The following is a 26659-nucleotide window of genomic DNA, read 5'->3' as shown; positions in this document are numbered from 1 at the left end:
CAAATATTGTACGAGACCATTTTTATAAAAACTCAAGAAAAGATTTAAATACAGTAGAAAACATTCTTTGATGGTTGCCAGTGTGGGAGGGATGGAGAAGGGTTTTCACTAATTAGATAGTAGATGGAATTATTTTAGGTGAAAGGAGGGACAACACACAATGCAGGAGAAGTCAGCACAACAGGACTTATTCAAAAACTAAGAAGTTTCCAGGATACCACCAAACATTTTGAGGGATAGAGTAGCAGGGGCGGGGGTCTGGGGACCATGGTTTCAGGGGACATCTAGGTCAATTGGCATAACAAAGCATATTAAGAAAACGTTGTTCATCTGACTTTGTTGAGTGGCATCTGGGGTCTTAAAAGCTAGCAAACTGCCATCTAAGATGCACAAATTGCTCTCAACCCATCTGGAGCAAAGGAGAATGGAAAACATAAAAGACGCAAGGAAAATATTAGCCCAAGAGACAGAAAGGGCTACATAAAGCAGAGACTCCATCAGCCTGAGACCAGAAGAACCAGATGGTGCCTGGCTACCACCAATAACTGCACTGAAAGGGAACATAGCAGAGAATCCCTGATGAAGCAGGAGAAAAGTGGGATGCAGACCTCAAATTCCAGTAAAAAGACCAGACATAATGGTCTGAGATGGAGGTACCCCAGAGGTCATGACCCCCAGACTGTCTGTCAAAACTAAAACCATTCTTGAAACCAACTCTTCAGACAAAGATTAGACTATAGGACCTAAAATGATACTGGTGAGGAGTGTGATTCTTAGCTTAAGTAGACACATGAAACTATATGGACAGCTCCTATCTGGAGTCAAGGTGAGGAGGGAGAGGAGAACAGGAGCTGGTTGAATGGACACAGGGAACACAGGTGGAGAGAAGGAGTGTCCTGTCACATTGTAGTGAGAGCAACTAGGGTCACATAACAATGTGTACATAAGTTTTTGTATGAGAAACTGACTTGGATTGTAACTTTTCACTTAAAGCACAATAAAAAAAAATAAAAGAAAATCTAATATAGACTCATAAACAACTTTTATGACCTTCGGGAGATGATGCTTTTCTTCTAAATTTATATCCTAAGATTTGCTGAAGCAGTGCATCTGCTCCCGTTGAGGAGCTGTATTTCTTCCTTGGGTGTTCTGTGCACAATAATGCCAAAGCAAACTTTCTCGAAGTCAGGTGTCATTACCTGGATCTTCTGCTCAGAAATCCATGATGAATTATCACTGCCAATTACTAGCTACAAAAAGTTATTTTAATTCATATATATATATATATATCTTCAGTTTCTCTACTATGCATTCCTTTCTACCCCCTCACCCAATTTCCAAAGTTCTAGTTAACCAGACCTTTTTCTGGAGCGTCTGTATGACATGGTCATTGTAGCTGCCGTGACTCTGCTCAAGCTTTCCGCAAAGAAGTGCATTCTGTCACTCTGGTTCCCTGATGCCCAGCTGACACAAAGTATTGCACAGTGGCGCCTTCTCTTACTCATTTCTCTTTTTTTGAATTTTTTTTTTGTATTTAAAACTCAAGATATATGATGATTAAGTAATAGAAATGTTATAAATTTAAAAAGAAAAAGTATAGAGAGTATAAAGAGATTAAGAATGAGAGCATGAGATGAGACAGTGAAAGATTTCAGGCCCTTCCCACCTCCCTGTCACAGCTGGCAACCCCCAATAATCTTTGGTTTCTATATATTTGCTTATTTCATGTAAGTAAGATCATACAGTAGTTGTCCTTTTGTGACTTTCTTCAATCAGCATGATGTTTTCAAAGCCTAGCAAGAATTTTCAAATTCCAACTAGCTAACCTCAGTTTCTGCTATCATTCCCAGTTCTCCATCCTTTCTCCAACTAGTGTACCCCCTTTGTCTTTTCTGTTGCTGCCCCATTCTGCCTTTCAGTGGCTGAGCCCTGCTTTCTGCTCCCTCCTTGGTCTCTGTATCCCTCTAACACACTACTGGCAGGTTCCGTCTCTGGATCTTGTCTCTGGAGCTTTCCCTTCATCCAACACACACGACCTAGCTCTATCTCTTTCTGGATCCTGAAGTCTACAGTCCTTCCCACATATTCACAAACATACACAGACCTTTAGGTTGACATAGGCAACCCACCCAGACACACCCAGTTAAGATGGTTGTGTGCTGTCTGTCTGAGGTTTCTGGCATCAGGTTCTCAGATACAGACATCTCTTTCTGCCTCAAGCTGAAGGAGTTCCTCTAATAAGGGCAAGGGCTTCTATTCCGAGAAAAGCAATTTTAAACCTCTACTGTAGCTTGGTTAAGAAGGGTACAAGAAAGAGGTATACATGCAAGAGTCTTAACTAAATATACGCATTCTTCTCTTTAAGTATAACTTCTCCGTAAAACAGCCTTTCAGTAAAAGACGTTGAAAAGAGGTGAGCATTGCTCTCGTTTGAGTGCTTACACCCCAAATTTACTAAGAAAATCAACCTCATAGAAAACTATTTTCAATGACGTCATACATTTATTACGAAGTTTCAGGGGAATGAGGTCATTTCTAAGTTCCAAAGGAACAAACTCATTGGAATTCAATAAATGTGGAATTAAAGAAAAATAACTTCTTAAAAAATGAACTACCATAAACAGTGCCACTTTACAATGGAGACTTTGTCTTCTACAGCAGTGCCCCCAAAGGGTGGTGGGTCTCTGGGGAAGAAGAAAGAAACCATGGGGTCTGCAAGGTGGAGGATGTAGTGATGCAAAGGCCTCCACGGGTCCCTATGACCAAAGCTTTGGGGTCACAGGTGAGGATAAGGACCCTCAAAGCTCAACTAAATCTACTCTCTATTCTCAGAGGTCTCTATCCAAGAGGAAAATGCGCAAGAGTCAACAACATCCCAAGCAAAAAGCCCAAGTTTCAGGCCCAGGAAGATTTCAAAACCATCCGAGAGCTCCTTTCCTTCATCTTCCACAGAGCAGACCTTGCACTCCTCCAGCTACAGGGCTACTTCAGAGAAACAATGGGTAAGGTGCGCATATTTCACCAAGGTGCGCACAGTCAAGGGGGTGGCGGTCGCTTGGCAGACCAAAACCTCCTTTGACCCCGTGGGCAAGATGCCCCAGGTCTTTGAGGCCGAGCTCTCTGAGGAGAGCACCATCGGCTCTGCCCCCAGTCTGGCCAAAACTGAATCCCTGGTCTGCACCCTGGAGCCCTGGCAGGAGGGACCGCAGATCTGTACTCCGGACCCCACCGACCAAGGGGAGGAGGATGGGGAGAGCCCCTGCGCAGCCACCCCGGAGTGGCTGGTGACCCGTGAGCACAGCTTCCGCTGCGTGGCCTGCTGTCGCGTGTTCGAGTCCCGGGAGGCCCTCGTGGCCCACGCGGAGCATGGTGTGAGCCAGGGCTTCAGCTGCCTGGTCTTCTTTGAAGAGCTGCTGGAAAGGCAGCTGCCACGCTTAGTCCAGCAAAGGCCCCAACGCTGCCACCAGCTGGCCAGGCGTTACCTGATGGCCTCCAAGAAGAGGGAGGTGAGGGAGAAGAGAGAGGTCTGCAGGCGCCTGGAGGAGCAGCTGGAGAAGCAGAGAAGAATTGAAGAGGCTGAGGCACCAGCTGGACAGGCTGCAGAGGCAGGCCAGGCTGCAGAAGGCGCAGCACCAAGGCCAGAGGGGGAAGCGCCTAAAGATCTGCTAACACCCTGGGACTAGGAGGAGCGGGGCCTTTGGGCTGGACACGTGGGCCCTTCAGGAGAGACCTCCATTCAGGTTCGTTTCACCCAGCTCCCCTGGAAGATCATACCCTCCTTCCCCTGTGACCACCACCCTTCCACCCCAAGGGCACAAAGAGCTCTAGCCCTAAGGGGGATCTGGATGGAAGAAGCCCCAGATAGCTGACCACAGATGCCAGGTCCCCTCAGAGGCTCCCCTGGCCCAGGAGAGGACAGGACAGGCCTTATCTTGATGGTGAGGTCTTGGGAGGCTATGGATGAGCACAGCATAAGTAGGGAAAGGGAAATGGGATTTCAGTGGGACTTGGGAGGCTAAGGGGGACCCTGGTGAGGTGTGATGGTGAAGGGGGTATCACTGAGTTCTTTGGAGGAGAAGGAATCAGAGTGATGGCAGGGTGTCAGGAAACCTGCCTGCAGGTGAGCAGTGGGCATAAAGCCCTAAACCAAGGACTCTGGGTCCCTTCCCAGCAGCATACAGGCAGAGAAAGAGGTAGGGCTTGGCAGGAGGAGAGGAGGGCCCGGTGAAGGAAAATGAATTCACCCCAGCCATGTCTTCTGGTCTCCTACGGTGAATTTGGGGTTATGATTAGGATACATTGTTGTTGCCTCATTAGGGGAATGTAAGTGGGAGGTGGTGTAGAAAAATCCCCCTGGGTGTTAACCATTTCTGGATAAGAGTTGATCCAGTGTTTGCAGGGTATTTCTTGTAGAGCATGTCCTCGGGTAAGGGGCAGAGCTTTGGAACTTTTTGTTCTCGTTTAAATAAAGCTGTACATTCCGGTTCTTGACACATCAATAAATCTTGTTAATTTTTTTTTTTTTTTCCTGTGGTCAAATCTGACCTGTCCCGAGGTCAAAGAACTGGAAGAAAAGGCCGTCTTAGATGAAAGAAGCAAAAGAGAGGAGAGGCTTCCGAACCTGGGGAGAACAGCGAGAACACATTTGACCAGAGGTATGGATGGAAGAGGCAAATTCAGGACCAGACTCAACAGTGGACAAAAAAGACCAAGTCTCAGTCACAACATCAAATCCGAGGTGTGGGGAAGCCCTGGACATGACAGGGATGCATCCATCTCTCTGGGAGACGAGACCGCAGAGGGCAGAGGAAAGGAGGGCAGGGCCTCTAGGATGGGCACCTCCATCCACAGGCTGTCCTGTGTGTATGCCTCAGAGTGACAGAGACAGCTCCTGTGAGGAAGAGGGTCACAGGCAGAGAAGAGCCATGGTCCTCAGGCCAGGTAAATTCTGCAGTGTCCTAAGGATCCAAAACAAAAATCAGAGATTCTCAGAGGTATCAGGGTGGGAGGGGTTGGCATTCCCAGGGTGGGGAGAGGCTGGCTGGGGAGGTACTGCTTTCTGAAATCTTTTGATCAACATCTTTCTTCTTAAAAGCTACTTCCCAGTTGATGTCCTCTTTTATGCTCTAGGCTCAGACCTGAAAAGGGCCTCGAATGCACAAAGGTGGGTTATACAGTGGGTCAAGGCAGGGAGGAGGTGGTACCAGCACATCCAGGAAAGAGAATTTTCTGGAGCGTCGTGAGTTACCTAGTGAATCGCACATGGTGTCCAGCCTTCTACATTTAGCTGTAGACATGTGCTTGCAAACGTGTTTGAGGGGTAACTCTACTGACTTCCCAAAATTATTTTTGTTCATTTCCAGTTTTAGAGACCAGAAGAGCTCACTGGTTCCAAGAACAAGAAGAAATGCACTGGATCTGATTATTACTGTCTGTGGTGTGCTCTCCTTCCAGCGATTAAAATCTTTTGTCTGTCATTATAGAGAATTTTCACCTATTTAAAATATCTAACAAAACATGTTAAAATATACATGTATCTATGATGTTTATCAATTTCCAAGATCTGAAATTGTTTTTCATTACATTTTCAAGATTACAGATTTGTATGACAAAAAAGTTCCATCAGGGTCCCACCCTCATATGTAATTTGGTCCTGCTCCCACAAGGTATCCAATGTTAAGAGACACATGTGTATCCTTCCCTACACCTCTCTGCAGGGAAACATATACACAGTCACAGGTACACAAGTACATCTGCTGGGATGTTTGCTTTTATGGAGACTTGGTCTCACTCTACCCACATTGCTCTCGCCCCTTCTTTCACTTGACATTCTACCTTGATTCTCTGTAAGTCATTAGATGCGGCACTAACACTATATTTTTGGGTCTTTAACTTTCATGAATAATTTAAATAGATGATATCAACTCAGTACACTTTATCTGGACTTATACATGTTGTTGTTAGAAGCTATCAAGTCAGTTCTGAGTCACAGTGACCCTAGGCACCACAGAACAAAACTCGGCCCAGTCATTGCAATCCTAATAATCGTTGCTATATTTGAGCACACTGTTGCAGCCACTGTATCAATCTCATTGAGGGTCTTCCTCTTTTTCCCTGGACCTCTGCTTTACTAAGCATGATGTCCTTTTCCAGGGACTGGTCCCTCTTGGTAACATGTCCAAAGCCATCCTTACTTCTAAGGAATATTCTGGCTTTCTCTGCTCAAGATAGATTTATTCGTCCATACGTAACACCACTAAAATGGAAACATTATCATCCATGCTTTTTAAGTCCACTCTTCCTGCATGTTCTAACTCTCCTCCTCCTGTTCTTTCCCACAAGTGAATCCAAGGTAATTCAGGTTAACAATGTGGTAAGCAGTCTCTCTTATCCTTGCTTAAACAAGCACACACAGACTTACATGTATCCTCGTCTTCTCATTTATACACACACATAAACAGGTATTCAAGCATATTCAAACAATTGATATTGTTTAACCCAGATGTGCTCATTTTATATACATTTCTCTGCACCTTGATTGTTTCAGTAATACTTCCATAATACTTCATAGAGATTTCTCCCACTCAACTACTGCAACTCTTCTTCATTCTAATGACTCCCTGTTTTCTTGAGGATGTAGCTTTACCATAAGTTATCTATCATTCCACCATCAATGGACAAAGTTTGGTCATATTAATAATAACTACCCTTTCTATACTATAGGATTTGTTTCTGTGGAATAGACTCCACAGAGTGAGATTTCCAATTCAAAGAATATTAAAAGTACAGAGCCATGGCCATGTCTTTCCCCTGGAGGCTGCCGTAATGCACATTTCCAGCCATGTCTTGGGGTATCCTTCTCCCCACAGCCCAGCCAGCTATAGGTGGTGCTGATTTTTAAATGTGCCAGTTTCGCTGGCAGTTTGAGATTTTCTTAACTTGGACTATGTTTATTGGGTATGTGGATTTACTCTGAATGATCCGTTTGAATTCACTGCTCATTATTCAAGTGCTTAACTTTTATCCTTCTGTGTAAAATGGAAATGGTTATTAAGCCTTGTCATCTCCATTTCACATGATTTTCCAAATGTATCATTTGTGTATCACATTTTTGCAAGCTTTGTCCCCCAGAACGATCACTTGAGTCAGCACCATTTATTAAATAAATATAATTTTCTTGAAATTTGACCTTTGTAAGTTCTTGTGGCTTCTTAACAGATTTTCTGTTTCATTGGTCGACTTGTCAGTTTCTATGCTATGTAACATCAATTTGTTCTGTTACCCGAAGAGGTAGACACCTGTTACTATCCTGCTTTTTCATGTTTTACTTTGGTAAAACTGCCCTGGTTTTGCAGCGACTAAGTGCTCAACTGCTAATCCAAAGAAAGTTTGGCAGGTGGAACCCACCACGTGGCTCCAAGGGAGAAAGACCTGGTGTTCTGCTCCCATAATGATTACAACCTAGAAAACCCTATGGGGCAGTCAGATGGGATCGCTTTGAGTCAAAAATCGCTTCCAAGTCTTGTGACAACAGGAATATTCTTTGTTATCTATTCTTTGTTATCTACTGTACTATTTGTAGCATATGATTACTTCAGACAGTTCAAAAACGACTATTTTAATATTCTGGCTGGAAATGCATTCCACTTATATATTACTTTTAAGGACCTCCATTTAATTGACAAGACGTTCCATTTGAAAATATGGCATATTTTTGCATATATTCCCGTTTCATTTAATGTACTTTAATACACTGTTTTCCCTCGCAGAGGTCCTTTGCTGCTCTGGTTAAAACCATGTTTTGCTAAATATTTTACAGTTTTGGACACAGTGTGGTACAGTCAAGTAGTAGGGGAAAGAGAACGGTCTGCCCTTCCCACCCGTGCCAATTTCAGACCCTTATTCTATACTGGAGAGAAACCATTGATTTCGATGCATTTGTCTTTTATACAGGTATGTAATTATATCATCATTATTTTAAATATTTCTTTTAATACTAGTACTAGTTATTTAAATTTTCTAGTTTATTCCTTCACCTAAAAACTATGTTGAGTGATACCAAAAATTTTTGTCTAGTTCCAAATTTACCGGAATGGGTTTAATATTTTTCCATTTATCTCACACCTGATAAGTTTGGGGATAATTTGTTATGCACCAATAGATAACTAATACTCTGACCTACTGACCTTTATGGTAATCTACACACAACTTGTTTTTGACAGTTAAGTACTTCCACCTGGCCTCTGTTCAGCTGGGATACCATGATTTACATTGCTACTAGGCAGCCCAGCCTCCACTAAAACCTGAGCCTATAGAGAATTGTTCTTGTTAGCTGTCATCAAGTCATTTCTGACTCATGACAACCCCATGTGGCCATAGTACAAGTGTTCAATAGGGTTTTCAAGGATGTGATCCTTTAAAAGCAGATCGTCAGGACTGTCTTCTGAGGTGCCTTTGGGTAGGTTCAAATCACCAAACTTTCAGCTAGTATAGAACACTTAACTGTTTGTGGCACCCAGGGACCCCCTGCAAAGGATACATATTGGTAAGCTCCATGTTGCTGGTGCTCCCCTCATCTCCGCATTCCTTATTCTTTTGATGAAATGGGTGTCCTCCAAGAAATGGTCTTATAGAAGACTAATTCAGACATGCCTACATATTGGAGGCTTTTATTTCTTCTTCCAACACCCGACACAGTAGGTCTGGCATTTCAGTTTCATAGAATTTGGGCCGTTGCCTTTTCTAAGCTTCCAAAAGCAATCCCACAGCATATTAAACCCATTTCCAGAACCCTTGCTACGGCAATAAATCCCTGTCGACAAACTCTCCTTGACCCAACTTTATATTAAACTCCCCTTGACTCAGCACCTTCAGCACACGTCCCTCAGCACACCCTGGTCCTGCTCAAACAAGGCAACCAGGCCTTGCAGCTCCTGCAGTGTACAGTCCCTCCCCCCTCAACCACAACCAGCACTTCCCCCGTGGCTATGCAGGTATCTGACAGCTAAGTATCTGGACAAATGCATGGGACTCTATCTGAGGATTCTGCAAGGGAAACTGTTGAAGGTGGATGGAGTGTGGGGTGAGGTGGGGCAGGAAACCAGAACATAAAGTATGAATATTCCAGAGGCTGAAATTAAATGAGCCCAAATCCCAGAGCTGCACACCCGTTGGACAGAAACAGCTCCAAGAGAAGCCCTCTCTCAAATAAATGGGATAGAGTGTCCGTAAAGGAGAGAGACGGGCAGGTGGGCAGACACCTGAAACTGTGGCAGAGGAGAATCCTTCTCTCTGACCAGAGTATGGAGGGGCCAATGAGTGTAGGGGAATCTCCAATATATTTTTTCTCTCTCTCTGCTGTTAACTGGCACCTCGTCAATTCTACCTCAAAGGCTGAGACTTTTCAAAAGCAGATCGCCAGGCTTGTCTTCTGAGGCGCTTTGTGACAGGTTCAAACTGCCAGCCTTTTGGCTGGTTGTCCATCAGTGCCTTGGCGCCATAGGTAGAACCAGTCACTTATGTGCACGACAGAATGAAGAGATTAAAGCCCCAGCATTCCTGCCAGTGGGCCAGGAAAGCACTCCTTCAGAACTCAGACAGCAGCAGAGAAATAAAGAGAGGAGACTGTGCAAGAAAGAGATTTTGGAGACTTGCTGTGAACTCCTGGTTCACCCCCCAGATGCATCTGCATTGCCCTGACCCTAAGAAGCATTATCAAATCCTTTAAGAGCTGCCCTATGGGTTAGAATGCCATCAAGGTTCCAGACTGAGTGGCGCTCACATAGATTAGATCTGAATACAGCTGCAAAGCCTTCAAAAATTGAACTAACATTTGAACCATAGAATACAGAAGATGGGACAGAACTTGGAGCCTGAACATAACTGGGTCAATAGACTGCTAAAAGAAAAAAAAGAAAAAAATTCTCATAAAATTAAGGAGGACTTGTAGTCTCGAAATCATAAGACACAGATTTTAAAATGCTATTCTAATCATTCTCCAAGAAATAACAGGGACACTTTTTAAATAAATGGAAAGATAATAGGTGCTATTTGCAAAGGAAAATTTTACATGGTAAAAATACATGGTAGAAATAAAATTCATTTGATAGTGTCAACAGCAGAATGGTGATGACAGAGAAAAAAAATAGATGAGTTTAAAATATTTATTCTGAAAAGAGAGAAAAAACATGGAAAAAAATGAACAGAGTCTCAAGAATTAGAGAAAAAGTCTGTTTATTTATTAGAACTCCAGAAGAAGTGGAGAAAATGTGTGCTGTAGGAAAACATATTTGATGAAATACTGGGTGAACACTTTCCAAATTTGATGAAAGACGTAAACTTACAGCTTCAGAAGGTCAGCAAACCCCAACAGGTTAATCCTAAAGAATTCTATGTGAAAATATATTTTTATGCAAATATTGTGTTACGTGTTTTTTGAAATCACATGCTCCCCTCCCCCCAAACCGGCATATTTGCAAGTATGCTATGCTAGTTTTTTACACCAACATATAAAAAAAAAAAATAAAATTAGGCACCATTCTCATAAGAGTACCCGGGAAGGGGAAGGCTCAGTTGGCAAAAAATATCTATAATGTGTGCATTATTTGCACAAAAATACAGTACATCATAATCAACTGCAGAATAACAAAGATCAAGAAAATACCCAGGAAGAAGCTAGAGAGAAAACAATACATTTCACATGGGAAAAATAATTTCACTGACTCTTTCTTCATTATCAGAAAACCACAGAGGCTGAAATGTTGTGAAAAAACATTTTTTCAACACTGAAAGATCAGAAACATTACCCCAGATTTCTATATCCAATCCTTACCTTCAGGAGTAAAGAAAAAATAGTGCCATTCTTAGCGAAGGAAAACTGAGAGAATTCATCGCCACCAGGCTTCTCCCAAATGAGACGCTAATGGAAGTGCTTCAGGAGGCAGACTTGGAATTTCAGCCGTATTTCAGGAAAGCAGAAAACATGGGAACTATGTGGGTAAATATACTGTTAATACTGTAGTCACTGCACAACATGGCGCTGGACATGACTCTTTGGAAAGTTTTTCCAGTCTCTTGGAATCGCTTGGGAACATACTCTTGACAGAAAATCATTACTAGAGAATAGAATTAATTTTGACAATATCTGAAAGATGTCTGTAGTCAAGTCTGGTGAATAAAATGGAAACTAATTTTGGGACCCAAAATAAGGTGTGGTAACAAAAAATGAGTCTCAATTCCGATGTGGCCATGAGCTGGCTCTGAAGGCCGGCCTTCCCCAGAGAGGCGTTTCAGGCACATTGGGAGCAATGGCTTGTTGTTCTTTTTGCTAGGTGCCATCGAGTGGATTTCTGAGTCATTGCGGCCCAGAGTGAAGGCAATACTGTCCCAACAGGGTTTCCTGAGTTTTAATCTTAATGGGAGAGGATTGCCAGATCTTTACTCCTTTGAGCTTTTGGGTGGGTTCAAACCATTGACCTTTCGGTTAGCAGTCAAGCACTTAAACTTTGCACCATCAGGGCTCCTTGGAATAATGGCAGCACCACAGAATTTGGTACAAACTTCCCCATGGGCCTTCCCTGAGAAGTAACCTCTTTGCTGAAGGACCAAGTTTAGTTTTCATACATAGTCATTCTGTACAAAGTCTCCATAAGAATTAGAGTGCCTCCTTGAATGGACAACATTTTACATGTCCTCCATGAAGAAAATGCCTCAAGGGCAAAGTTTAAGAGTAAACCAAGGCATTTCCCATCACTCCTTACCTGAGAAAGTCTTCGTGAGAATTTCCTAAACACCCGGAAAAGAACATAGTAGACACTGCCTTCTTTTTACCTCTTCCCTCCTAAACAAACAGAAACCTTTGCTGAGATGTCAGGTGTCAAGCCCCAAACTACTCTTCTTATCCTGTATGTAAGTTCTGTAATGAGACCAGGACCCAGGCAGTATTTCCCATCTTTCAAAGTTCCGAGGTCCAGTGAAATCCTGTTACAAGTCACTAGATCAGCCCAGGAGCTAGAAGACTGAAATTCCTGGTCCTCTGACAACTGGGAAGGGCAGGGTGGGATTGGGCAGAGCCTCCTTGACCATCACTTGCCCCAAGAGGCTCTGGAGGCTGCTTCATGTTATAAGTCAAAGGCCCTTCCAGCCCAGTCGCATAAGAGCAGGGGAAGGCTTTTTCCATTGAAAGAAGAAATGGGCTCAGGAGCACCAGGTTTGAGGCCATTCAGCTTCTGTCAGCTTTGTGGCTTCGGACATCTTGGCCGCTGGTTGCCTTCACAACTGGGTCTTTATACCTCTCCACCTCTCTCTCCCTCCCAGTTTTCTCCCAGTACCATGGGCTGTGGCTTCTGCTAGTTTTAATGATTTCAATGTTTCAGTAGCTCCTCGCCCCACTCAGAGGAGGCAGGTTTGCAGGGTGTGAGGGACAAACCCATAGTACTGCTTAGGTTTCCTTCAACAGAAACACTCCTGAGGTGACAAGCTGTCCTGACTGATCTTGAGACCAAGACAGACAGAAACTCAGTGAGAGGGTCATTGGCTTCTCGAAGTGTCAGCACTCTCAGAGACATGTCCTGGGGTCATGCCCAATTGCAGGAAAAATGAAGTGGCTCAGAACATCGGTGTGTTGACTGTCCAGTACACAGGACCCGGAAGCCTCTGGAGGATTCTCAGTCTTAGTCTAACCGAGCACTGGGGAAATCCTCACAGGGTGGGAGCAGTGATATTCCTGGGTATCTTTATTCTAAAAATCTCAGAGCAGTTGATACAGTCTTGTGAGGTGGGAAAAGAGAAAGCTTGGGACCACAGGAGGGTGGCAAAAGAAGGAGGCTCCAATCACTCACTCCCTCTTGGATCTTGTTCAGGTTTTTTTGTTTTTTAATGCAACTTGGGCTCCAGGGAGGCACTTATTGCTAAACTTGTATTTCTCTGTTTTAATTTATGATATCTAAGTCAAATCTGGAGTCTTGAGCTCATTTTGATAATTCATCTTTTGTCTGTGCAGACAAGAGTCCGCTCACACCCATGATGAGAGCAGAGGAAGTAAATTCCCTAGCCTAGACCAGGGCGAGCTCTCTTGCTCCTCAAACTAAGAGGGGAGCTCTCCTAGGGCACCACAGGCGGTGAGTCCAGTCTGGGGCCCTGGGAAGGGGACGGGGTGGGTGCCAGGCAGTGTGGCCTCTGTGGCTTTGCCTTCTCCTCCTGGAAGTGCATCTCGAAGGCCTCCACGTTCGGATCCTGATGCTAACCACCAGTTCTCACCCTTCTGTGTCCACTGTCTGGACCCAAGTGCCTATATACCTCCTCTGCCCTCCTATCTCATCACATGCGCTGTGATCAGGCTCAGGTATGTACCCTGGGTCTCGCCCTCTATGGCCTTAGGCTTCCCCGAGTTCTGTTGGGACCTGCCAGTCTGGCCAGTCTGAGGTGTGGGTGGGGATGGGTGGGCTGGGACTGTCACAGAAGGCTCCTGAAGCCAGGTGTTTCCTGCTCCCCACCAGCTTGTGGTAGGGCTGCCCAGGACCCCGCACCTCCCCCGGGTGCCCTTCTCTGAGCATCCCTGCCACCCCCTCCCCTAGTTCTCGAGGCGCCTTCTCTTGAAGCACAGATGCAACTGGGCACCTCACCGCACTGAACCTGGAGTCGGTTCTCAGCTAGATTAAAGACCTGAACCTGAAATGCACAACCTTAAAACCACTAGAACCAACAAGTTGTTGTTGTCTAATCCATCCTGACTCATAGGGACCATAAAGGACAGAGTAGAACTGCCCTATAGGGTTCCCAAGGAGCGCCCGGTGGACTTGAACTGCCAACCTTCTAGTTACCAGCTGTAGCTTTTAACCACTACTCCACCAGGTTTCCTAAAACTGCTAGATAGGTGTGAAATGAAAAAAGAAAAAAAAAGTAAATAAAAAAATTTTAAGAAAAAGAAAAATTACATAATATATAAAAGAAAAAAATAACAAAACAGAAAAACAACTACAAAAAAATGACATAATATGACACTGTAACCTCACATTATGGAGTCAAGGAGGCTGGGTTGTATCTTTCTTTGCAAATAAGCCTTAGATTAGGGAATTGGTACCAGGAGTAGATATACACTCTCAGTTCAGGAAAATGGAAAATCTGGGATTAATTGACCTGGATGAGGTAGAAAACAGAGATAACCACATAATATTTAAAGATGAAATCCTAACAGCCTAAAACATGCAGTGGAAATTTTTCTAAGTAAAGTAGCATCAGAAGAGGCCTTTAATCACTACACAAAATGGGTCAGTAGTTCAAGATCTCCCTACAAAGATGGAATCAACTCAATGACCAACTGGTTTTGGGTTTGGTAGATCACTTTCAGGCAGGTTCCAGCAAACATGCAAAAAACAGATCATTTCAATCTTGTACACAGTCAATAAAGAAGAGAAAACTATGAGATGCTTCCCAACTTGTTCCCTAAGGCTACTTTAATATTGATACCAAATTAGAAAAGGAAGGTACAAGGGGAGTTACAGGACAAGCACACTAAGCAATTGAGATGCAAAAACCTACATAAAATGCTGGCAAAGAAATCCAGCAAGGTATAAAGCGGGTAATACGCCATAATCAAGGGGGTTTATTTAAAGGATGCAAGCTTGAGTGAACATTAAAGGTTTAATAATTTAATTCACCACATGTGTAGGTTAAGGAAGAAAAGACATAGGTTCACCTCAAGAGACGGTGAAAAGGCAGTGATAAAATCCAACCACACTGAGACATAAGAACTCTGAGCAAACATGGAACAGAAAAGGAGTTCCCGAATGTGGAAAACTACAACTAGCATGATAGTTCCTGGTGAAATATGGGACATTCTCTTTAATATTAATTAGCAATAAAATAAGGATGCTTTCTCTCATTATTTCTATTAAATATTTAACACTGGAGTACAAAAAGAAAAAGAAAACGTATAACTCTTATTATTCATAGATTATAGGAATGTCTCCACAGAAAAATTTAAAAACCATAGAAAATATTAGAATTAATATTAGTTAATCATAAATACAAAGTAAAAAATAAAGTGAATTTCTCTGCAGCAGCATCAAGACAACTCTGTCATAGCTCTCAGTGAAAGCAGAGGACACTGACAGGGAAACAGCTGAATTCAGGTGGGCTAGACCAAGGACGGGAGAGCACTATTTTACACTGGGCTGGATTTATAAGCACAGGTATGTGTGTTAGTTACCTAGTGCTGCCGTAGGAAAAAAAAAATAACACAGTCAGGTGGCTTTAGAGAATAGAAATTTATTCTCTCGCAGTTCAGGAGGCTACCTGTCTGAATTCAGGGCACGGCTCATGTCTACTCCAGCTTCTAGCAGCTTCCAGTCACCCTTTGTGTTCCTGGTCTTGTAGATGCATCTGCTCCGTTGTCTGTCTTCCTCTCCCACTGAGTGTGTCTGTGTCTATTCTGCTGTTTTTATAACTCAGAAGGGACTAGGTTCAGGACCCACCCTACACTGGTATGGCCTCATTAATATAATTTTAAAATCCCCTATATCCAAATCAGGTCACATTTATGGGTACGGTGGTTAGGGTTTCAACATACCTCTTGGGATTATACAATTCAGTCCATAATAGTGCCCTCACCAGATATTCTGGACTGAGAATACTAGCATGAGCAGTTGAGAGTGGTTCTATTTTTTTCCCGCATTAGTTGGTTGTAACTTGTCTCAATGGTCACTCATATGAACTTTGGAGCAGCTTATTATGAAGACCCTGGCCAACCTTTCGCACCCATGTCCATTGTGTGGAAAAACACACAGACTCCCATCACTGAAGCCTTGGGAAATTCATTTATAAGTGTGGAATGGAGTTGGGACCAGAATTGTTTCGTCGCCTTCATAACATGGCATAGCTGTTAGATACCCACATGGAGATGTCAGGTAATAATACTAACAGCTAACACTTACTGAGTACATGCACTGGTGCCAGGATTCTTGTAAGGGCTTCTCCTTTCCTAAGATATTTGTTCTGCATGATAGCCCTATGAGGAATGTATCATTATAATGCACATTTTATACATGAAGAGGCCGATACAGAGATTTAAGCTGATATTTGAGTATAAGTCTGGACCCAGGAGGAGTTGAAACGGCTGGAGGTGTAAATCTCACGACCTCAGCTACAGACCGATGACTGTGGACACACTGAGGCATTCCAGACAGAGGGTGTCAATAGAGAGAGAGGGCTAAACACCGAGCCCTAGGGCACCCGGACGCCTACAGGCTGGCCAGGTGAACGACAGCCAACAAAGCTGTCTGAAGGCCAGTGTGGTTCCTGGAAGGTGGTCTGTCCTTTCTCTAGGCCGAATTTCCCCACTGCCCCTCCCACCCGCACTGGCTTGTCCCCTTCATAATAGCAGGGACAGTGTGTAACTTTCACCACTGCCCAAGATCCCAAGGTTACAATAACATTGGTATGGAAAGCAGAATGATGGAGTCAGGAAGCCTGGTGGTCATATACAGCCAGTTGGAAACAGAAAAGAGCAAATAAAGAAGGGGAGAAGACCATGAGTCAGAGGAGTGGGAGAAATGAATATTTCCTGAGTGCTAAGTAAGGCTGGGCGTCTGCTAGTGGCATGTAGTTCCTCATTTAAACTTCAGAGGGACACAGTGGGTGGAATAGACATTGCTGTCCACTTTCATCATGCAAACGTTTTATTTCCTTTGATTTTAACAGTAACTTCTTATGAAAACAAATGAGAAAACAGAGAAGAGAATAATAAAAGAATACATCTCATCAATTCAGTACTATCATTTTCCTCAGCAGCTACGCATTTTTGTTGTTGATGTAAATATAACACAAAACCTTTGCCAAGTGAACGAGTTGTACAGGTGTACACACTATTGAAAGGAATTGCATTAATCGGCTGTGGAACCCTACCCTTAATCAGTGTGATTTTTTCATCATTGTAAACAGAAACTCAGTTTCCATATGCAATAACACCCCTTTATTCCCTCCTTCCTGGCCCTGGGAACCCTTATAAACTTTCGTCTCTATACATTTGCCTGTTTTTGTAAAACGCATGCTTTTTAATTTGAAAGTTCATGACAAGCTACAAGGGAGAATTCATGTGGAAGCAGAAGTTATTTGCAATACATACATCCTACTACAAACTTGGTTCTAGAATATACAAAGGATGATTCATAAAGAAAAAAAAAGAGAATTCAATAGAAAGACAAGTAAATACTTGAGCGCTCTATAAAAGATTTCTGTATGGCCAACATACATATGGAAAGGGACTACATCAGTTATCAGAGGAATTCTAATAAAAACTCACAATGTGATCCTAACCCTGCACACCAGAAAGGCTAAAATAAAAAAAAAATGGAAATACCAAGTATTTGGTAGAACATGGAGCAACTGGAATTCTAATCTACTGCTAGTGAAAGTGTAATTTGGTACAACCACTTTAAAAATGCTTTGGCCGTATCTACTAAAGCTGTGAACATCCATATATTCTATGACTCAGCAATTCCACTTCTAGATACATACCCAAGAGATGGGTACATATGTTCACCAGAACACATAAGTCTAACCATCTGCTAAGAAATGAACACCCTCCTTCTGAATGCCTAACTTTTGTTTTTAATTGTTCTTTAGATGAAGGTTTACAGAGCAAAGTAGCTTCTCATTAAACAGTTAGGACATATATTGTTTTACGACATTGTTTACCAACTTCAAGACATGTCAAGACTCTTTCTTCTTAGACTTGGGTCCCCTATTACCAGCTTTCCTGTCCTCTCCTGCCTTCTAGTCCTTCTTCCTGGGCTGGTATGCCCCAGGAGTCTCATTTTGTTTTATGGGACTGTCTAATCTTTGGTTAAGGGTGAACCTCAGGAGTGACTTCATTATTGAGCTAAAAGGATGTCTGGGGGTCATATTCTCAGGGTTTCTCCAGTCTCTGTCAAGCTAGCAATTCTGGTTTTTTTTTTTTTTTTTTGAATTAGGATTTTGTTCTACATTTTTCTCCAGTTCTGTCCTGAATGCCTCACTTAAAAAGCACTATTCTCGTCTGTTCTAAGGTGATGGCCATATATCATGATAAGCTTATAAAGAAAAGTCTAGAGCTTTCTGTGAAATGCAGCAGCAAATCTCTAGAGGCTCATGTTCTTATAGCTTCTGTTCCCTCTGGAGCTTCCGCTTCTGTCTGTCCTTCTGCTGGGCTGCACCACATGGAACCAGTTATAAAATTCAACCTCATCTTATAAATTCACAGGAGTCCTACTCACACAAAATTTTTATTGGCTATGAGAACAGGTGTGTAGTGTAGATAAGGTATAGAAGGGATTTCTATTGCAGCAAAGCAAAACCTTAAAATGAAATCGCTAGGAATGATAGGCCTCGTTCTGTAAAAATGCTTTTCTACATGGAATAGGGAAAATGCAGTTAAGATATGGCTTATGCAAAAAGGCAAAAAGGAGTGCTTGCTGCAATTTGGTAATCATTTAGATCTTCTGTAAAAATATTTTCACCCTTTTTCTCATAGCTTGCAGGAAACAAAACTCCAAAAGGATCGCATATTTAAAAGTAAAATATGCCACCATACAAATTTCAGAAGAAACTATGAGAGATTTTGTTTTGCTTTTTGTTGGTAAAAGAGAAAGATTATCTAAAAATCCCAAAGATGCGAAGGCTGAAAGTGGTAAGATACAGATATAGATGTTAGGCATATCAAAAACTATATGAAGAAAGCAAAAATACAGGCAAAAATCTGAAGAAAAATTCGTAGGCTAAGGATTTGAACAGACATTTCTCCAAAGAAGGTATAGAGATGGTCAATAATCACATGATAAGAAGCTCAACCTCATTAGTCATTAGGGAAATGTGAATCAAAACCAAAACGCACTATTATTTCAAAACCACTGAGATGGCTCAAATCAACAGGATGGACAACACAAGTGGTGAGGATGTGGAGAAACTGGAACCCTCATACATTGCTGGTGGACATGTAACATGATCCAATCGCTTTGGAAAACAGTTAGGTGCTTGCTCAGAAAGGTAAACATAGAGTTAGCATGCAACATAGCAATCCCACTCCTAGGTATGCATCCAGGACAACTGAAGCACGTTCACATTATAACTTACAAAAGAATTTTCATAGTAGAATTATTTATAAATAGCCAAAATGTGGAGAGAATCCCCAAGTCATGAACTGACAGATAAACCGTGGTATACTCGTAAAATGGAATATTACTCAGCCATTAAAAGGCATCAGGTACTAACACATGGCACAACATGGACAAACCTTGAGAACATTATGCTAAGTGAAAGAAGCCAAACAGAAATGACCGCATGGTGCATGATTCCATTTACATGAAATATCCAGAACAGACAAACCAACACAGACAGGAAGTAGATTAGCAGCTGCTACGTCTTGGAGGAAAGGAGTAATGAGGATGACTACTAATATGCAGGGCGTTTATTTACAGGGTACTGAAAATATCCTGAAGCTAGACAGTGGTGATTGTTGCACAACTCTGTCCATACACTAGAAACCACAGAATTCTGCACATTATAAAAGGCAATGTTATGGCCGGTGAATTATATCTCAATAGAAATATTTGTGACTCCCGAAAGACTAACATTTCAATTAAATATACAGAACCTATAAATCAGTAGGCGAAAACAACCCAATTTTACCATCTCTCTCTCCAGCCAAAGTGAAGGGGTACATTCTATTAATACATCTTTTTTTTTTATCTCTTCATTAACAAGTTCTGTTCTCATTACACATAACTAGTCTCCATTTCTAATCATACATAACTAGTCTCCATTTCCTTGTGCCTGTTTTCTATTGTAACTACATAAACAGAGCACTTCCATGGTTTTTGTAAAAACCCACGCACTTTCAATCAGGCATATCATTTTTGGAAGCTTCTCAGGCACCAGGAACTAGGATACTCTGACCAACACAGCAGACAAGGTCCTGCCTGCATGGGCCTTCTATTTTTGTGGAGCACTCAGATGATAAACCAGCCAAACAGTATGTAATGTTACCTAACATCAGGAGGGAGACGTATCATTTTGGAGGTGTCCCAAGCTGTGTCTCTCTCATGAAGAGTTCCCTCTTGCCTCTGAACCCAGTGGAAAGTAAACACTTTGAAGGAACTGTGAGGTCAGTAAGTGTGAAAAAAGACATTTCATTTCAGTTTCATTTGGTTGGTTTTACCTGCTACGCTGTCAACATTTTTTTAAACACTATCCTGCAGCTGACATCAACCACCCCCCCAAAAAGCAAAAACAAAACCCGATGCCATGCAGTCAATTCCGACTCACAGCGACCCTGTAGGACACAGTAGGGTCTCCAAGGAGTTCCTCGTCTTAGGACACAAATAATTCCTTCTTATGAGAATCTGAAAGTTGTTCACTGTGGATGTGTGAGGGACTCAGTAACACTTGCAAAGATTTCCATGTGGGTGTGGTGCTCAAGTGTGAGCATCGGGGGGAATGGACCCCATGTGCACTTTGCATCCTTCTGGAGATTATGACACAGCAAACATTCCCTCCTCATCGTCCTGCATCTTGTAAGAGAACAGAGGGAATTGTTTGGCAGAACCACTTGAAAATGCATGGCAAGAAATTTTATTGAAACATTAAATTCAAAATAAAATCTTCCTATGTTTTTCAACCTTCCCTACCTCATTTCAAAGAGGTAATTGGACTCACAGAGTTAAAGCCCTGAAACTTCGAGACTCTGAAGAGTCTGTTGTAAGAGTCTCAGCTCATTGCAGTAATCACACAGAGTGAACTGGAACCCAGGGGAAGAGTGGGAGTCAGACAGCAGAGACCTACACACTGGGAAGGGATGAGACCTGCTTCTTGATAATGCCCTGGGCTAGGTGGCAGCACCTCAAAGGGTAATGCAGGCACACAAGTAGACAAACCACGTTATGGTGTTCCCAGCCCTGCCAAGGTTCTCATGCTCCATCTGGGAATGGAAGCAGCAGAAACAATGCTTCTAGAGAGATCACCCACATAGGCTGAGGCGATGGGTGTGTTAAAGATCTCCAAACCTTGGTCCTTCTTTAGACCCCGGGGTACCCAGAAAATAAACCAACACCAAATACACCCCTACAAAGAAGTAAGGTTAAAATTTTACCGCAATTTTGTAAACCGAGAGCTCTGAGTTGGAATTCAGTTTATTTAAAGAAATATCAAGTTTTCTTGCACACATGAATTTGTGCTGATTCACACTTACAATTCATATTATTCATTCATCCATGAAGTCAGCAAACATTTACACTATAACAGCTATATGTGAGACCCTATGTCAGTTGCTCTTGATGATGAAATGACTCAGAGAATTTCCCTCAATGCCTGGTGAGAGAAACAGCCAAGTTAACAGTTGTATCAGTCATGTATTGCTGTGTAACAAATGACCCCAAATTGTTGTGTCTTAAAAGAGCAACAATTTACCAGCTCACAATTTTTCAAGTTGTCATTTTGGAGCTCTTCTGATCTGGGCCAGCCTCAGTGGCTCACAACACGGCTTCCTCATGTGTCTACAGTTTGCTTCCAGGTAGCTGGGAGCCAGTTCATAACATCAAGTCAGTGAAACCGCTAGATCCTCCCTCCATTGGTCTTCCATCATCTAGCAGGCTGGCCTGAGGATGTTCCCATGAGTCCTCAGGGTTTATGAGCAACAAAAGGGAAGTCTCAATGCAAAGTCTTTAAACTGTGTCCTTGTATCAGGTTTCCTACCATCCCAATGTCCAAAACAATAATGTTAGCCCCAACTAAGGGATGGAGAAAGACTCCTGCTGCTAATGAAAGGCGCTCCAGAGTCTCATAGAAGGCATGGGCACAGAGAGAGGATGAATGTGTAGACATTTCTTACATCAACCACAAAAAGTAAATGCAATTGTGTTTTATGCTGTAGTAAAGGGTTTTGCAGGTACAGTGGAGTAGGGAGCAAGAAGTGAACAAATCTACCAGGAGGATATTTAGGGAAGAGCACAACCAGGAATTGATGCCTGAACCAAGTTCAGAATATGATTGGATAGTTAAGGGGTGACAAAAGGCCCGGGTCCAGGAAGCCCCATGTCTTCTCCAGAGAGAAGTCTGAGGAGACAGGCTGAAGTCACTGAGGCATTTGAAACATTTTGACCAGATGCAGATCATCTTTTGTTCTACTGTTTTCCAACCACTAATCCCTATTTATAGTTTGGAGTCATACAAGAGTAGACCCTAGCATTTCCCTGTTGAAACTTTTATTTTCCAGAAGAACTAGATGGTGTGCAGCTACAGTCAATAACTGCCCTGACGAGAACACTTGCTAGATATAAAAATGATGGTACCCTCAAATACAGCCCTTATACTGAAAGAAAAGACCAAAATGAATGTCAGAGATACCCTGAAACTTGCTCTTGAACGTAAAGTAGCTAAAGCAAATGAAAGAAATGAGGAAGTAGAAGAGCTGAAGAGAAGATTTCAAAGGGCGGCTCGAGAAGACAAAGTATGATAATGACATGCGCAAAGACTTGGCGTTAGAAAAACAAAAGGGAAGAACATGCTTGGCATCTCTCAAGCTACAGGAACTGAAGAAAAAATCCAAGCCTCGAGATGCAATAGTGAAGGATTCTATGGGCAAAATACTGAACAACACAGGAAGCATCAAAATAAGATGGAAAGAATACACAGGGTCACTGCACAAAAAAAAAAAAAAAGCATGGGTCGATGTTCAACCATTTCAGGAGGTAGCATGTCATCAAGAACTGATGGTATTGAAGGAAGAAGTCCAAGCTTCACTGAAGGCATTGGCACAAAACAAGACTCCAAGAACTGACAGGTACCAATTGAGATGTTTCAACAAACAGATGCAGCACTGGCCGAATAATTTAGCCAACCGATTGGACGAGATCCATGTTTGTGCACATTCCAAAGAAAGTGATTCAACAAAATTCAGAAACTATCAAACAATATCATTAATATCAAAACCCAGTAAAATTTTGCTGGAGATCATTAAAAAGAAGTTGCAACAGAAATTCAAGTCAGATTCAGAAGAGGATATGGAATGAAGAATATCATTGCTGATGTCTGATGGATCTGGGCTGAAAGCAGAGAATACCAGAATACCAGAAAGATGTTTCCATGTGTTTTATTGACTATGAAATCGCATTATACTGTGTGAATCATAACAAATTATGGGTAACACTTCAAAGAACGGAAATTCTAGAACACTTAAGTTTGCTCATGTGAAACCTGTACATAGACCACGAGGCAGTTTTTCAGAGAGAACAAGGGGCACTATGTGGTTTAAAATCAGGAATAGTTTGTGTCAGGGTTCTATCCTTTCATCACATTTATTCAATCTGTATGCTGAGCAAATAATCCAAAAATCTGTACTCTATGAAGAAGAACGTGGCATTAGGTTTAGAGGAAGATTCATTAACAACCTACGATATGCAGATAACACAAACTTGGTGAAAGTGAAGAGGACCTGAAGCACTTAGCGGTGAATATCAAAGACTACAACCTTCAGTATGGGTTGCACCTCAACATAAAGAAAACAAAAATCTTCACAACTGGACCAGTAGGCAACATCATGATAAACAGAGAAAAGATTGAAGTTATCAAGGATCTCATTTTATTTGGTTCCCCAGTCCACGCTCATGGAAGTAGCAATCAAGGAATCACATGATGTATTGCAAATCTGCTGCAAAAGAACTTTTCAAGGTGGTGAGAAGCAGAGATGTCACTCTGAAGGCTAAGGTGTGCCTGACACAAGCCATGACATTTTCAAACGCCTCATATGCATGTGAAAGCTGGACAATGAATAAGGGAAAGCAAAGAAGAAATGCTGCCTTTGAGTTATGGTGTTGGTGAACAATATTGAATATACCACAGACTGCCAGGACAACAAACAAGTCTGTCTTGGAAGAAGTACAGCCAGAATATTCCTTACAAGCACAGATGGTGAGTGTTTGTCTCACACACTTTGGACATGTTATCAGGGGAGACCAGGCCCTGGAGAAGGACATTATGCTTGGTAAAGTAGACAGTGAAAAAGAGGAAGACCCTCAGTGAGATGGACTGACACAGTGGCTGCAACAATGGGCTCTAGCATAATAACAAGTGTGAGGATGGCACAAGACTGGCCAGTGTTTTGTTCTGCTGTATATAGGGTCACTATAAATTAGAACTGACCTGATGACACCTAACAACAACAATACCCTGTTCAGCTCACTGCCTGTCTCTTAGTTTGCTGTACTGTGGTGGTTTGGATGCTGCTATGATGCTGGAAGCTAGGCCACCAGTATTTTAAATACCAACAGGGTTATCCATGGTGGACAGGTTTCAGTGGAGCTTCAAGACTAAGACAGACGAGGAAGAAAGACCTGGAGACTTACTTCTGAAAATTAGACAATTAAACCCTTACAGATCACAAGAGAATACTGTCCAATTCACTTGCTTTGGACATGTCATCAGGACAGATTAATCAGTCCTAGAGGAGAATATCATGGTTGGTGAAGAAGAAGGCCAACAAGGCTGTAGGAGGCCCTTGGTGACATGGACCGGCACATTAGCCGTAATGATGGAATCTAAATTGCTGGCACTTGTGAGGATGACACAGGACCTGGCAACCTTTAGTTCTGTGGTACCTAAGTTCACCATTAGTCGGAGTCACCTCAATGGCAGCTAGCAAAAAATTACTGTTTGAGAGGAGAACTGAGACATGAACTTGATACAATATACCAAATATTAAAATGTTCAAAGATCTCATGTTTACTATGAAAGAACAAGAATTGAAAATACAACCTTCAAATAGCTAGAAGGAAAAAGAAAGTAAGAGAAATTTCATCATTCCAATAAAAAAAGAAACAGGAAAGGCAGAATAATAATAAAAAAAAGAACAGTGAATGTGAAGTATAATATGGGAATTATGTCTAAATGTATGAGTAATAGCAAGAAAAAGGGATTAATACCTAAGGAAAAAACATGTACACTCAGCTTAGACTTGCAAATCCAGCCATATCTTATTTATAAAACAAAATTAAAACATAATGACAGAAACTTTTAACTGGTGTAAATGAAATTTCTACTGTCTAATGACTACATGAACAACCCTCTGCCAGATACTGCTGATACAGAAAGGATTAAGAAAAGATTCCTTGCAGTCTCGTGAGAGAAACAGCCCAGTTAACAAATCAGTTATCAATTGCTGTATAACAAATGACCCCAAAATGAAGTGCCTTAAAAGAACAAGCAGTTACTTAGCTCACAGCTTTGCGGGTTGGCAGTTTGGGGTTCTTCTGGTCTGGGGCAGACTCAGCCGCTCTCGGCTGGGCGCCCTCATGTATCTGGAATCAGCCACCATGTGAGCTGGCGGGCAGAGGGCCTGAAATCTTCTCTGCTGGATTCTCTCTCTAATGGTCTCTTGTCATTTATTAGGGTGGCCTGGGCTGTTCCCATGGGTTCTCAGTGTTTGAAGAGCAGCAAGAGGGCAAGGAGGAGCCCTGGTGGTGCAGTGGTTAAGGGCTCAGTTGCTAAAGGAAAGGTAATCAGTTTGTACCCACCAGCTGCTCTGCGGAAGAAAGACACGGCACTCTCCTTCTGTAAAGATGACAGCCTTGGAAATCCTATGGGGCAGTTCTTCTCTGTCTTTCAGGGTCACTATGAGTTAGAATATACTTGAGAGTGATGGGTTTGGTTTTTGGTAAGAGAGCAAGCCATGATGTGTCTAATTATATCCGGTCTCTGCTGCTATTAGTCTTTGTACTGTCCCAAAGGCCAAAGCAATCATAGATCAGTCCAAATTCAAGGACTGGAGGAAGAATCTTGCTCTTCAGAAAGGGAGCTGTAGGTCATATAATATGTATGGATACATACATATTAGAACATGTGGCCATTTTTGCTATCCATCACAACATGTAAATGCAATCAAGTTTGTCCCTAGTTGTGGCAGAAGCGTTTCTTAAATACAATAGAGTGTGGAGCAGGGTGGGAAATTCTACCAGGTGTAGGGTCGGAAAGGCTTCCACCAGGAAGTGATGCTTGACCTAAATTTTGAAATACGAGTGGATGGTTAGGAGATTTTCTTTTTTTATATATTTCCAACCACTTGCCCACGTTCTACCATCTGTCGTGACACAAAGCAAGCCCTCTGCTCCCATGTTGACATCTTTCATTTTCCTTCAAATCCTCAGGCTCTCCTCTACCTACCAAGCACAACTTTCCAAACCCTGCCTTAAAATGTTTCCTCAATTTGCTTGTTCCTTTTCTAATTGCCCCCTGGACAAAAAAGGAGATCAAGCAGAGGACAGTGGACCTTTCCCCGAGGGCTCTCCTAAGCCTCCCAGGCAGGTTGACCATAGACGTCCGGAGTCTCCGTGCTTTTCTGTGATGATGTAATCCTACCCTTTTTAGTGGCTCCAGGGGAGAAGCGTGTGGACAGGCCAAGAGGCTTCACAGGGTTTAGAGTCAGGAGGTCAAGAGAGAGTGGCCTAGACACCACCACTGAGTGATGGTACCTCCAGGCAACAGACCAAAAACTCCATTCTGCACGGATGGCTACGAAGGGTGAGTCTTTTGGAAGAGTTTTCTTTTATTTAATCAATAGATATATATTGGGTATCTCCTATGGGTGGGGTTCTGTCTCACTTTCTGAGACTGCCAAATATGAGGCAGAACTCATCTT

The 26659-nt window shown here is 42.5% G+C and overlaps 1 long non-coding RNA gene across 4 annotated transcripts in view; it reads right to left on the bottom strand.

The window, feature by feature from the left end:
* Positions 1–26659, bottom strand: part of LOC135229307 (uncharacterized) — a 146074-nt gene that overhangs the window by 47011 nt on the left and 72404 nt on the right. The window contains exon 4 of one of the 4 annotated variants that reach the window (XR_010320092.1): positions 10523–11839. The exons of the other annotated variants lie outside the window; for them this stretch is intronic. This is a non-coding gene — a long non-coding RNA (uncharacterized LOC135229307). Of the gene's footprint in view, positions 1–10522; positions 11840–26659 lie in introns of those variants that run through there. 4 annotated transcript variants of the gene reach the window in all.

This window comes from Loxodonta africana, unplaced genomic scaffold (genome assembly GCF_030014295.1).
Source record: "Loxodonta africana isolate mLoxAfr1 unplaced genomic scaffold, mLoxAfr1.hap2 scaffold_185, whole genome shotgun sequence".
NCBI classification, from domain to species: domain Eukaryota; kingdom Metazoa; phylum Chordata; class Mammalia; order Proboscidea; family Elephantidae; genus Loxodonta; species Loxodonta africana.
This window is presented reverse-complemented; position numbering and strand designations above follow the sequence as displayed.